Source organism: Culex pipiens, chromosome 2 (genome assembly GCF_016801865.2).
Source record: "Culex pipiens pallens isolate TS chromosome 2, TS_CPP_V2, whole genome shotgun sequence".
Taxonomy (NCBI): Eukaryota; Metazoa; Arthropoda; class Insecta; order Diptera; family Culicidae; genus Culex; species Culex pipiens.
Window position 1 is genome coordinate 119,271,389 of NC_068938.1, and position 14,554 is coordinate 119,285,942.

At 37.6% G+C, this 14,554-nt stretch overlaps 1 protein-coding gene across 1 annotated transcript in view; it reads right to left on the reverse strand.

Moving 5' to 3' along the window:
• LOC120423149 (uncharacterized) overlaps positions 1-14,554 on the reverse strand; it is a 70,125-nt gene that overhangs the window by 15,714 nt on the left and 39,857 nt on the right. The gene's annotated exons all lie outside the window — the stretch shown is intronic.

The window sequence follows — 14,554 nt, forward strand, 5'->3', positions numbered from 1 at the left end:
GCTACTAGGGACAATAATTTGAAGAATGTTTGTAACATTTTCCTTGAAAATTTTTGTTATGTTAAGTTTTAATGGAATGGATAAAGTTGCTTATCTTTCACACCCACGGGACTGTATGGGCGTAGCCTTGGAGCACAGTGTGGAAATTTACGTTCTTAGATATTCTTGGTTGTACCGGGCAGCAATCAAATTGTCTAAGAATATTGAATTGACCATTGTGGCACCCCCTACAGCGTAGTGCAGACCCGTTATGCTATGCTATGCTATGCTATAAAGTTGCTTATCTTTCACATACATTTTTTATTTATTTCATGGATTCCATGTGCTGGGCTATCCAGTTCACCTAAATTTTCACATTTACACAAACGGTTCTAAAAGCTTTGAGTGTAGAGGGTGACTATTCTCGAGATTTTCAATTTCCCGGGAATCGAGAGTTGAATTTGGATATTTCCCGGGAATTCCCGGGACCCGGTAGTGTAACTATGCCAATAGTGCCAGTAATGTATAAAGAAAAGTTATAAATGTGTTTCTTTTCAATGAATTCAGTTACGATTTATTCATACTTATTCAATGAAACGTTAATTAGTAGCCTCATTATTTTTGGGAACTATGATCTACCTCTTGATTTTTTTTTCTGAATCTGCAATACAACTTGTTGTATGAACTTGTTATTAGATTTTTGTGAAATAAAAAATTAGCTAATATATAATTTCCCAGTATCGGGATTTTTACAATATGATAAATAGCGACTCAAAACAACAATTTGAAGATGTTTTTTCTTTTTTAAGGTCCATTGTAAATATTAATTGAAGAAATAGTAATCAGGAAAACCCGAATGTTCACATTTGGTGGACTTTACAATGATTTCCAGGGTTTTTTTCTTCTAAAATATAATTTAATATTGAGGTTTAAGCGAAACACAAAATTACTCCATGACATCAAAAAAGGAAATTACCTTGATACAGCGAAATTAAATTAATAAGAATTTAAAAAAATAGATTATAATGATTGCTATGCTTGAAAGAGGATATGGATATTATACTAATCTTGAAAAGGATTTTCCCTCTTAGAAATAATAAACAAAAATATAAAAAAATAGACTTTCTTCTTGTGGCTAACTGCTAAGTATGCTTTAAGGTAAATTTTGGGGTCCACATTATTATAAGTTCTCCCAATTATAGTTATTGGAAAGTTAAAATTTACACTTTCTGAATTAGAAGATAAGAGAAGCATTGGTTAATTCGAACTTGAAAATCATACATTGAACATCCAATGTTCTAAACAATTTCGAATTTTCAAATGTTTTTTTCTGATTAGTTTATATAATTTTGCTTCGACCAAATTTCCCGGGAATCGAGAGGTCCAAAAATGGACGATTTCCCGGGAATCCCCGCTCGTCACCCTCATTTGAGTGTAATGGTTTTTATACAAAATTTTAAGAAACTTAAGATGTCGAAAAATAAACACAAAAAAATTTAATGTGTTAAAAAGGTAAAAAGTAATTTTAGAAATTTTATATCAATCAAAAAACACAGTCACAGAGAAAAGAAGTATTGTTTTCAAAAATAAATTGAAAAAAATAGTCTCAAAAGGAATCCATCCAAAAACAAGTTTCAAAAGGATTCCATTTTCTAATCAGTTGAACTATTTTTTCAGGAATTCAGGAAAATTGTTTGTTGATACCATGAAATTTAAGCTTGGTCAAATCAAATTCTGCTTAAGAAGATAAAACAACACTCTGCTATTTTCAGTCAACATTAATCCTAAAGCAACTTTTCGTTACAACCTATCTGTATTGGAAACCAATAGTATATCTTTTAATCGATTGAAATGGCTTAAAAATAATAAAACATTAATTTGAATATTCTTCAAAGAATTAAACTGCGGTTGAATTTTTTAGCTGTTATATTTATTTCATCAATTACCACTATATTATTAAAACTCTTTGAAGCAATCGCTGAAAATTTAAGTAAACATATCAAAATGATGAAAAATTTTAAGGGGCGCCAAATTGATGCTTCGCCAAGGGCGCCGTGGACCCAAGGTACGGCTCTGGTATACTTTTCGAAAAACTCATAAAATCCAACTGAGCTGGAATTAGGATAAAAACTTAATTTGCAGCTTTCAATCCTAGCATTATTTTATCTGATCTAAGTGTTTAAACTGTGGAATGCGCTCAATAAAAAAAAGGAAAATTGAAATTGATTTTTTGACTTAAAATTTATTCATTAAATTTTATGAATGCCACCAAGTTGAATCCAATAAGTGACTGACGAATGGGAGTTCCGTTTACGCCTTGCAAATATGCCAGAGGCGTATTCAAACAACAATATACTTTATGAAGGTCATCGTGCCGCTCTTGTAACGTCATTCTTTCGGGGGCCTTTCTTCCTCCACTCAATAGCTTGGCCTGGGGCAAATAAAATATAACTAACAATTACAACTCGTCGACAGCGAGCAGATTTCCAATGTCATTCATAAATATTCATATGTGATCATCGTTCTAGTTCCACACAAAACACACAATCCTTCCACGCGTTTTCCCTCTTGGCGTCGTCGTCGTCGTCATCGTCAGTAAGTCAGACTTTGGAATAATGCAGGACCCGGTGTGTGTGTGCTACTCGTGTTGACTCAATTCACTTAGAAGAGCCCCCTCGAGCAGTCATTTTAATAAATGATACATCACAACTTGGGACAACGACAGCGATGCTGTAGGTTATCGCCACCGGGACCAAATAAAAAGGAAAAGGGCACTCTCCACAAGAATTGCCACCCATCTTGTGTTGCCTCCGGTCTGTTGGCGTCACGTGAATCATATTCCAGAGGAGGGGCAAAGCAAACATGCAAAGTACCATCAAAACTATGTTCAAAATCAATTCGATTCGAGTTGATAATCTATAAATGTCTCATATATCACAGATTTTATTGGAATTTCACTTAGGAAGCACATTGTATGCATTCTTGGCCCCTTGTGAACCTATAAAAAGAGAATCAGAGTCTTGCCTACGTCCTGGGAGAGACGACGACCGAAGGCTGCCCCGGGGACAGTCTGCGTGCGGCGTTTTTTATATTTTTCGTTGGAAAAAATTGAGATGATATGATAGCGCTGCGAGCTTCGTCTTATGTGGTTCTTTTTCACAAATTCCAATAGAATAATTCGTTGCAGACCATTAGCTGATGCATTGGCTTGGTTGAATCTGAAGAAACTGTCTCATAACACTGTTCAACAGAAAAAAAATCTGTATTTTTCTTAGACCACAGATTCTTTTGAAAAAAGGGCATATGAACACCAAAATAACAAATTTAGTGGATGTCATTTATTAAAAGCACACACACATTGTTCATTTCACTTGTTTAAGGACTACAAATCAATAGTATTTCAATTTGTTTTCGGAATATTTTCCAACAGGAAAGGTTTTTCTCAAGACTATTATTTTAAAAACATGTACTGGGGTACGCCACACGTACTATTATGGAAAAAAAAACAAGTTTTTTCAATAGTATTTAGAAAAATAGTTACGTTAAAAATTCTTAGTTCAAATTCCAGGATGACTTTGATAGTCATAGTTTTTCTTGTTAAATTCATATTTCTAGATTAAATTTTCAAAACAACCTATCCCTCATGGGTTTCCTATGCAGATAGGGCCTTTTGAAAATTTAGTCGAGATTTAAGATATTCAAACTTTATTTGTACGTCAAATGTACCATCACTAAAGTAGCTGATATAGTTTTTAAGAAAAAAAAATCAATGTTTATATTTAGTTAACTCAGTTTATAAGCTTTTTAACAAAATACATATAAATTTTAGGTAAATTGTTGAAAATTCGAAATTTGGCCTGAAATTTGTTAAAACTTTATAAAACTATCGATTTAATTTGCATTTTATACTGAAATCGAAGCACGAATCACAAGTTTTCACATTTTACATGAAATTTGTTCAACTGAAATTGCCTATAAATTTGGAGTTTTTTTTATTGTGTTTAAAAAACGCATATTATTTATTATTTACAAACTTATTTAACCTACTCATAGTAGAAAATTGTCCCAAGAATCCGAAAATGCATTCCGTTTTCCGATTCAAAATCATGTTATGACTTTCATCAACATTTTCTTAACTATAGTTAACTAACTTTTTAAACTTTTCACAATTGTATTAAAAGTTCTTTTTGAGGTACTTTTAACACTTCTCTACCAGGGTCAATATGATTTGATATGATATGATATGATTTTTTTATGATATGCTTACATCCGTTTGAGTGAGTAGGGAACACTGAATTTATAAATTTTGTTCTTTGTTACTTGAAACAAAACAAAATTGATTAAAATTGCGTGAAACAGCAGTACAGTCTGAACAACAGCAGTTTTTGATCACTTAAAGCTTCAAATTTGGAAATTGAAGTACTACTTTTTAAAAATAAATCAGCTGTCATAATTCGCCTTTGTGTCCCCATCTGCTCCAGATGAATCTGAGTCAAAATCTTGTCGCACTGTGTAATGAGTCACCTCAGCGTGCGCGCCTCTTTGAGAATGATCCCCGGCTTATGTTCCCGGTCTATATTGGACCGATAGAGCTAACCCCTATTGGCCGATACGGAGCGTTTCGGGTCGTCAGGTTTGTTCAAGCCGGCCTAACCGGTACTACGGTACGACGTCGCCGACGCGCACGCGGCAAAAGCACTTTGCGCCATGATGGGAAAGCGATACGTGGTGTGGGAAATCCAACTTGCTTTTCTACCCCCAACCGACAACCGGTGAACATGCTTAATGTATGCACATTTATGTAAGATATGTACAGGCACAAACACAGAACCGTCGTGGATGCCTATAGGTTCGTTCCCTAGCTCTATTGCCAAGGCAACGCGCGCGCCGGGAATTTGACGGTTTGGTGAATTAGACTCGTCGTCGTCGATGCCAACTGCGCGACGTAAAGCTGGTTGGGCTTGTTGAGTACGAGAAAAGATAGCGCAGGAACGCCTACAAGCGGAAAATAAACACCAATTAAAACGCGTTTTATTTTGTAAAATCCATCCCACTTTTCGCATTTTCGCGAATGGCAGTGAAGGACAGCGCACCGAGTGCGCAAAGTGAGAAAGCACGAGAGAAAGATGGGGGCACCGCGACTACGAGCTGATGCGCGAGTTGCTGTCTCCCTAGCCATGAGGGAGTTGTTGCGTCGTAAAGTCGAAAGTTGAAAATGCAGACTAGCGTGAATCTCGGTGCGCACAACGACAAGTTGGAGAGAAAACAAGGTAAACATTGCAAAAAAAAACATACTTTCCACCCAGCTGTGCTGCGCGCACGAAACAAACGGACAATACTGGATACTGGACGGACGATTATCCAAGTAGCCGCTTTGACGACCGCGCGACCCAGTGCGGTAGGCCCACTGAGCTGCTGCTGACTGCAGTTTGCTGGCAGGAGGTCAGGCCAACTTCGCGGATCAGTCTGTCAGACGACCGGAGCGCGGACTACTACGTGATTGCGCGCGAACTTTCAGGAACGACGAAAGTGCATGACGAGTGCATTTGCACGCGCGCGGCGTGAAATTTCTTGGGAAAATTGAACGCAAAACGTGCACACGTCAAAATATGCGCCGAGGCTCGCCAACACGTATGCGGTAGTCGCGGGATTAATTAAACATTGGAAAAGAGCGCAAGAGCTCCTGTCAAGGGAAACATGAGATAAAGGTGACGGAGTTCTCACGAGCGGTCAAGCAGGGGAAAATAATAACAATTATTAATATTGGTACCATATGGAAGCTGTTGGGGTTTCTGAAATATTAAACGTTGTTATTTTTACGATTTTTACGTTTTTTTACATTACTCGCAACTGGATCGACAAAATTAGATGAAATTTTGATGGTTATAAGTTAACATTCTACATAAACTAATGCAAGTTGAACCAGGTTGAAAAAATGCATGGTTGCAGAGAAATTCAATTTTGAAGACAAAAATAAGTGGTGCTCTGGAGTAACCATTGGCGTTAGAGGGTTAAAAATGCATGAAGAATCATACCGGTTCGTCGCTTATCTGAATTGCAGAGAGCCTGGGCGATAGTTTTGTCGGATTAAGCTTTAATTTATTCAGATATAACAATCTAAGCGATCAAAATATTTGGACTGGTCTAAAGATTCAACTGAATTGATACGTATTCATTCAGAAGTGTGCAAGTTAATCCCTAGGTGTGAATGTATAACACAAGTTATCAAAGCACATAAAATAAATCGAAAGAACACCCAAAATAAGCTTTCAGTCTGTAACTGCTGCTGCTGCTGCTGTTAAAGCTAAACCGTTCCGGTTGACGGACAATAAGCAGCGAAGAAGATTATGGCCGGGTCCGTCAAATCCTGGAAATGAGATTATATCGGATTATCAGGACGATAAAATCTTGAAGTATTTTTTATGAGTCGCATAAAATCCTCTCTCGATCGTCGCTCACCCAGCCGTCGTCGTCGTCGTCGTCGTGCGCTCGCTGAAGTTCATGAAGTGAGCTTAAAAATTTAATTGCCACCGGGGTGTTCGGCCTGACGACGACGACGACGATGCAAGATCAAAGGTTTCCGTTAAACGTATTCAGTGCATCGTAACGTTCTTGCAAACATGCTCGTTCAGCCTTATCGCACAAATCATCGCATTAGCTTTCGTACTAACCTAGTTGAACTGGGTAGAATGGAGGTCTTGTTTGACATTTTTAAATGTGTGTTCAACCCCTTTTCGATGTCAATTTAGTGGGAAAATAAAACTTAAACTGACGTAACACTGCAGGAGAAATATGCGATTGTGGGCCTTTTATCTAAAATGCTGGCCGTTACATAAAAGATGAATGAAAATGTTACTTTCGATTGCGGCGTTGATTTGTGGTATGCAAAGTCGTAGGTGGATCTCTTCTCTGTTGACTTGTGTCGGACACGTTAAGTGCATTTTCTTCGCTCTCTCTACCTTAAAAAAAGTCAGCGACAAAATAGACGATGGCAAGCTCGAAAATATCTTAATTCCGTTGGGCGGCATGTTCGATATCTCGTGATCCTCAAAGAAAGTGTTAAACATTTTAATTGCCAGTTTGTCTTGTCAAACACCCGTGATGGACGTTGAAGGCAGAAAGAGAGAAAAGTGTGTAGGTGAGAACGTACGAGCCATTATCTGGCTATAATCTGGTTATAATTGGTCATGGGTTACCTTTTTCCACTGAACCAAATCTAATGCTAGGGTTTCCGTTACGATGGAATAAGGGGCCTGTAATCTGATGAGCAGATTTTTTGTTTCATGTCGAAGGATCGCTACAAAAATAGTGAAACTTGGTGAAACCTAGCAATTTTTTAAACCAAAATTTATTTAGTTTTGAATTTAAGAAGAGTGGAACACAAATAATTTTTTACTTTATAGCTATTAATGTGATAGATTTTTTTCAGCATTGGACCCAAAATACGTAAACATTAGATTTGTTTCAACGGTAATAAGTTCTTGGCTGATTCCTTTTTGTTTGTTCATGCTTACTAAAATTACTTTATTCAGACTTTGTGAGAAAAGCCAAACACTACAGTTAAAAATATCGACCACAGGTATACCCCCTGATTCGATTCCTTATGCTAAAATAAGTAACTGTGCCAATTTTCAGCGAAATCGGTTAAGGTTTAAGGGTCGCTATAGATCTTTAAAGTTTGTGAAAACACATCTTTTCATACAAAAACGTCTTTTTTAAATCTCTAATAACTCATCAGGGTAAACTCGAATTATTTTGTGATCTTCGAGTTGTTTTTTTTTTATAAAATTTTACATAAGAATTCCACACATGACAATAATCCGATACATTTAACGTCACCCTGTGGCAGAATTTAGAAATTTTATTCCAACACATTTAACACCACCTTTTGGTGGAATTTGGTTTTGTTTACTTTTCTCCATACATTTTTGCAAATTTTCTCATGCACTTCAACGACCAATAGTAACCCTTAAACCTCAACCAATTTGACTCAAATTGGCACAGTTATTTATTTTTACCTAAAGATTTGAGCCAGGGGGTATCTCTTAAGGTTTTCCAAAAATGACAATATTTCTTGTCACCCTTATGTACAACTATTTTACGGGACCATTCATAAATCACGTGGACACTTTTTTGGAAATCTCTAACCCACCTCCCTCCCCCCCCCCTTCGTGGACAATTTCCATAAAAAAACGGCGCCCACGCACACTATTAAAACTAACGTTTGATAGTGTGTGTGAACTCCGTGTAACAGGGGTGCCAAACTAAAAAGTGACCCCGTTCGTTTGACAACAGTTTGTGTCAAACCATCGGGGTTTGAGTGTAATCTTTTTTTAAAGTAAAATAAACCATTGGGTCATTGGATACCCCTTACACAAATCAAATTCAAAATCTTATAAAAAAGAAAAAAAAATAAAATGAAAAATATCGGACCTTAAAAATTACTCCAGATATGTATATACTTATAATTTCCGTCAAGAAGATTTCTCACATTGAAAGTGAAATTTCTGTTTTTTTTCTGTAAAAATATTTTAATGTTTTTATGAAAAACTGCCATAAAGTTGAACGGATCTTTCCTGTCTACCAATTTCGTGAACGCTTGTTCACGTTTTTGTGATCTGATTTGTACCCGTGAAGCTTGGATACATTAACCTACATTTTCCAGGAATTCCAACCATATCAATAGGTAACCTGCTATTAAACTCCACCATGGTGTAGAATCGTGTAGACCAACACCCATTTCAGCAGCACTTATCAAAAATGAAAATGCAATAAATCAAAAAGGCAGGTGATTGAACAGCTTTTCAATTAAACTCCGACCTGCTCACGAGTAAAAGTGGGGAAAAATCGATCCCACAATGAATTTATTGAATTGCATCTGCACGCACCCAACGGAATGCTTATTTTTTGTGGCAGGGCAAAGGGAAGGAAAACACATGTAGAAACGACGAGCTCCGCAGCTCTTTTCCCGTATTCTTCCGCCGCTAATCGGGCTTACCGTCCTGCAGGAGCCTTTTTATACTTTGTTTTATTTCAATTTAGTGAGATCTGCCCGGCTGCCACCATCATCCACACCACATTGCCTGGCGAATGCCACCACCATCGAGACTCCCATCAGGTTGTGAGGGCGCGCGAGCGGGTTTCATTTTAATTTATCATTAAGGTCATTAAATTAATTGAAACTGCTTCCACTAATCGTTTCATTTCGAACGGATGTTTTACGTTATGTAGTCTCGCTCGGGATGTGTAGAATAGATATGCTTTACCGCGCGCGTTTTCCTTAAGGCGAGACCGCGCAGACCGTTTTGTGGCGACATTTCACTGCACACACCATATATATTCCGGGGGTTTATGACGGTCTGACCCTCCGGCCTCCGGATGGCTTCCCGAAACAGAAGAAGAGAATTAAGACGTTCTCTTGGTCGGATTGGCCGTGATGTTGGACAATTGAACCGTGGCACGTCCTTCCTGAATATGGCCCCATTCTAGCGGGTTCCAGCAGCTGCTCATAATTGATATTAGGTCAGATGACTAACAATTATCTCGCCGCGTAGATCTCACGGGTGGTTTTTAGCTGGGATCGTAAATTATCGCCAGAGAAAGAGAGCATATGTTGGGTTGCTCTTGGTGGTGATAATCTTTTTAGTGTTTTCTAGCGTGGACGGTTTTCCCTCAAAACGAAATAATTAACGTTATTAATAAAAATGGTCGGAGTGCACGGTTTTGACCTTGATATTGGTAAGGTTTATTGAGATCAAATAGGCTGACAGCGGAATTCGTAATTTATAAATAATTAGTCCATTTAACTTGTTCTTTTGGGATGTTCGATGAAATGGTAGCATTTAAAGATCTCAGTGGAGTAGATTTCTCAGGGGAGATCGATTTAAAATACGTAATTAATAAACCCTAGCGGGTCAGTTTTGCGGGTTTGCCTTTCTTGGCAGTTCAGGAGTAGAAGAAAGCCGTTTGTACATTTTAATGAGACTTTTATTCTTAGACGAGTCTTGTTTTCACGAACATTGTATAGGTATGAGTTAAAGTCTAAGTGATCAAGTTTCAATCTAAGTTTCAACAAACTTAAAAAGTAAAAAGCTTAAAAAGAAATATGAAAAACATAGATCGATTCATCGAACTTTCCCAAAAACCTCAACTATCTTGAATCCATTTGTTCTCTCCTACTAACCGTTTTCGATGCCGCGATAATTGGAACAAATGCTTCGGCGACATTCAATAATAGAGCCTTCATCAATCATTGACCAGCTTCTCCATCAGTACCACATTCGTGTAGGATGTTGTTGGCCAGAAAAAAGGTCATCTGTAGTGACAGTACGACTTTTGATATCAAAACTGTAGTGGACGAATCATAAATTGTGTCCCCGTTATCGCCCTTTTTGTTCATAATGGTGCGTTGAACACCTAGACTATATACGTTCAGAACAGTCGAGCCAAACGCCATCACCACAAGGTTATTTATTACAAGAAATAGAAACATCACCGCAGCAGCAGCTCAGCCTCCGCAGAGATTAAGTCATACAACCTTTTCTAGACGCGTTGGAAGCATGCGCTTCTATTGTACTACCGATAGCCACCTTTCAACGGGCTGCAAGTCAGCAAAAAAAAAAATGCGAGACAAGCGTTCATGAAAAGAAGGAAAATTTACACCCAACGTCATCATCCCATAAACAAATTGACTGACTGACGACTGTTACCTTCTTGGCCGTAGCCGCAGACACATTCTTTGGTCAGAGGCTCTGAGCTGTCCGCGTGTACATTATTATTATTATTATTCCAAAAGGGCACATCTTCTCTAGCCCCGGCAGCAACGGCCTTACTCTCATCATATTTTAAATTAATCATACTTAAACTGACAGTTAAGCCCCTATGGAAAACTAATGGCTCAAGGGAAAAGAGCAATTTATCGACGCAGTGAATATGCCATTTGGCACCTGAGGGAATAGTTTCCTTTACCAACGGTGCATCGCCATTGCTCCCTGTACAAACGAGATTGCTTCCGAGAGAGGTGGTGAAAGCGATTTTCCACATTATAATTCAATTTGCCTGGCAAATTCTCGCCGGGCTTTGTTTTTTGTTTCGTTTCCACACCGTAGCAGATATCTTCTTTGGTGTTCCGGCCTAAACACCGGCTGTCGCAGAAGGATTTTTATGATTTTTTGCCCTTTTTTGTTTTTTTTTTTGGGTTCGAGTTTGCCACCTTTCAGTAATCCCCTTTGTCATTCCCGCTTTACCTGGGCATCAAGAGTGATCTATCGGTTTAGAGTTCCTTCTGTCAACTTCCTGCTTTTCGCTATTTTTTCACTACCAACTAGTGATCTAGTGATCAAAATATTAGATACATTCTGTACTTTCACAAGATACGTGATTAGTCCCAAAAAGAAGAGTTAAGGGAAGTAGCGACTGATTTATTTTTTGTATCTTCTTTTAAAAATAATAGACACAATGTGTGGCAGCAGGAAACGAGGAGAGAGTAATATGCGAAAGAGCAGCCGCATTGTCAAAGGGAAATGCTGGCCTTTGTTACCGCAGCGTTTTGTCCAAATAAAACAAATTATAAATTATTCATAGAAATGGGATTATGAAGCGTTCGTCGTTCTGTGCTGTGGCTTAAAACTTTAATCCCTTTCTCCACCCGTTACATTTTGGCTGAATGGGCTTTGATGATGTCTACATTCGACCAACTCGCACTTTGCCGGAATTTGCATCCGATTCTGAGCCCACATAGACTGGGGTTATTTAGAGAGAAAGAAAGATCACCTGGGATCACTGGAAGTGGCTTAAAAATCAATTGTATCAAATGCCTGCCAGGTAGGTCGACGAGTTTGATTCGAAATGCGACATATTTTGTCCAACATTCTCGATTTCAGTCCTGAATTCTTTGGTATTGGCAACGAATAGATTCATAAGATAGTCAGATTGAATTGGACAGATGTTTAAATTTTGACCTAATTTTGCAATACAACAAAATATCGAATTTTGCACACCACAAGTGAGTAGTTTCACGTAGGAATTGCAAAAAGGTAGTTTTTTGTTCTAGAAAACTTGATAAAACTCTTTAGTCTCGAAATTCAAACACGTAACTGTATGCGTGTTTCATTTTCCCCAGATGTATGTAAAAAAACTGCAGCATGGGGCAAGCATCGAAACCAAAGATAAAAAAAAGTTAGGCGAGCATGGTTAGGGTTTGTTTAAATATTACGTCCAGAGATTTTCGGGATTTCAGACCCCCCCCCCCTCCCCCAGTCACGCACTTTTCCTATACCTTTAACATGGGCTGTCACGAACCCCAGACCCCCCCCCCTCCTCCCCCTATTTATGGACGTAATTTTTGAACGAACCCTTAGCAACAATTTCTCAGATGTAGTTTGTCATGGACGATTTTCAAAATCATACAGATACCAAATAAGCGTGTTAAAACCAAAAATAATATATAGTACAATATAATGGTAGTCCTTTCCCTTTGTAAATACAAGGCTAATCTTGTTCAATCAAGTCATTTTAACAAGAAAATAATTTAAAAAAACACTGCCGCTCAGAAAAATCAATACTTCAATTCAAACTCTAAAACGAAAATAAACACCGTATCGAACTAATACAGATATTTCTATCCTATTTGAACAAGCGCCACCACCTTCACTTAAATGAAAAGAAAAACGGTTATATTTGATCATCTTGCATTCCGGGGAATTTTTCGAACAATCGAAAACAAAATATTATTGTGTGTGCTCCTTCTTCTGCTCGAGAGGCCCCCTCTGGAGTAGCGCGGAAAGCCCTTTATTGAATTGTATATTGAAAAGTTTCCTCCTCCTAGGACTCTTACAAAATAGCATATCATCGTCGCGATTGATCCTACCCGGTGTGTGTGTGTGTGGTGTGTGGCAACATTGAGCAGGTTATCGCCGTGTAAAGTGGTGGTCATGGATCAACACGAACCCGTACAAAAGCAAATAAGTTTCAGGATAACGCGAAGGAATTGTTTCGATAGGGTGGTTCACAAAAGACTCGCTTAAATTTTTGAGAATTTCTTTTGGAATGTTGCTCTAAGAACATTGCTTTTTCTTGATTTGGTTAGTTTATATGTGGGTAATTCTCTACCAACTCACACGAAGTCGGGAAAAGTTGCCCCAACCCCTCTTCGATTTGCGTGAAACTTTGTCCTAAGGGGTAACTTTTGTCCCTGAACACGAATCCGAGGTCCGTTTTTGATATCTCGTGACCCCTTCCATTTTTGAACATGCGAAAAAAGAGGTGTTTTTCAATAATTTGCAGCCTGAAACGGTGATGAGATAGAAATTTGGTGTCAAAGGGACTTTTATGTAAAATTAGCCGCCCGATTTGATGGCGTACTCAGAATTCCGAGAAAACGTATTTTTCATCGAAAAAAACACTAAAAAAGTTTTAAAAATTCTCCCATTTTCCGTTACTCGACTGTAAATTTTTTTGGAACATGTCATTTTATGGGAAATTTAATGTACTTTTCGAATCTACATTGACCCAGGGGTCATTTTTTCATTTAGAACAAAATTTTTCATTTTAAAATTTCGTGTTTTTTCTAACTTTACAATTACAAAAAAAAAATATATAAACATAAGGGGTTTGCTTGTAAACATCACGATTTTACGAAAAAAAGTTTTGAAAAAGTAACTTTTTGCGTTTCTCTTTGTTTCGTCGTCCGTGTCTGTCGCGGGTGACCATGAACGGCCATGATCGATGACGACCAACTTTTTCAAAACTTTTTTTCGTAAAATCGCGATAACTCGTGATGTTTATAAGCAAACCCCTTATGTTTATATATCATTTTTTTTGTAATTGTCTGTTCTACAACTTTGTAGAACATTGTTACACTCTAAAAAATAACCCTGCAAAGTTAGAAAAAACACAAAATTTTAAAATGAAAAATTTTGTTCTAAATGAAAAAATGACCCTTCTGGGTCAATGTAGATTCGAAAAGAACATTAAATTTACCATAAAATGACATGTTCCAAAAATTTTTACAGTCGAGTATCGGAAATGGGAGAATTTTTAAAACTTTTTTAGTGTTTTTTTCGATGAAAAATACGTTTTTTCGGAATTCTGAGTACGCCATCAAATCGGGCGTCTAATTTTACATAAAAGTCTCTTTGACACCAAATTTCTATCTCATGCGGTCAGGCTGCAAATTATTGAAAAACACCTCTTTTTTCGCATGTTCAAAAATGGAAGGGGTCGTACCGCCCCTCCGTCATGAGATATCAAAAAACGGACCTCGGATTCGTGGTCAGGGACAAAAGTTACCCCTTAGGACAAAGTTTCACGCAAATCGAAGAGGGGTCGGGGCAACTGCTGTGTGAGTTGGCGGAGAATTCGACGCCAACATTTCAAAAAGATCATGTACAAACCATGCGTTTTGAGAAAAACGCATTTGAATGTTGAGCATCCATTTTCAATTCCCATTTTAATATAAAAGCAAAATAAGATGTTCTAATAATAACAAACGATGAAAAACATTGCTTTTATTGATACTTGATCATCCAAATTCAATAAAACATCATTTCCGTAATTTTATTTGAGTAAAACAAAC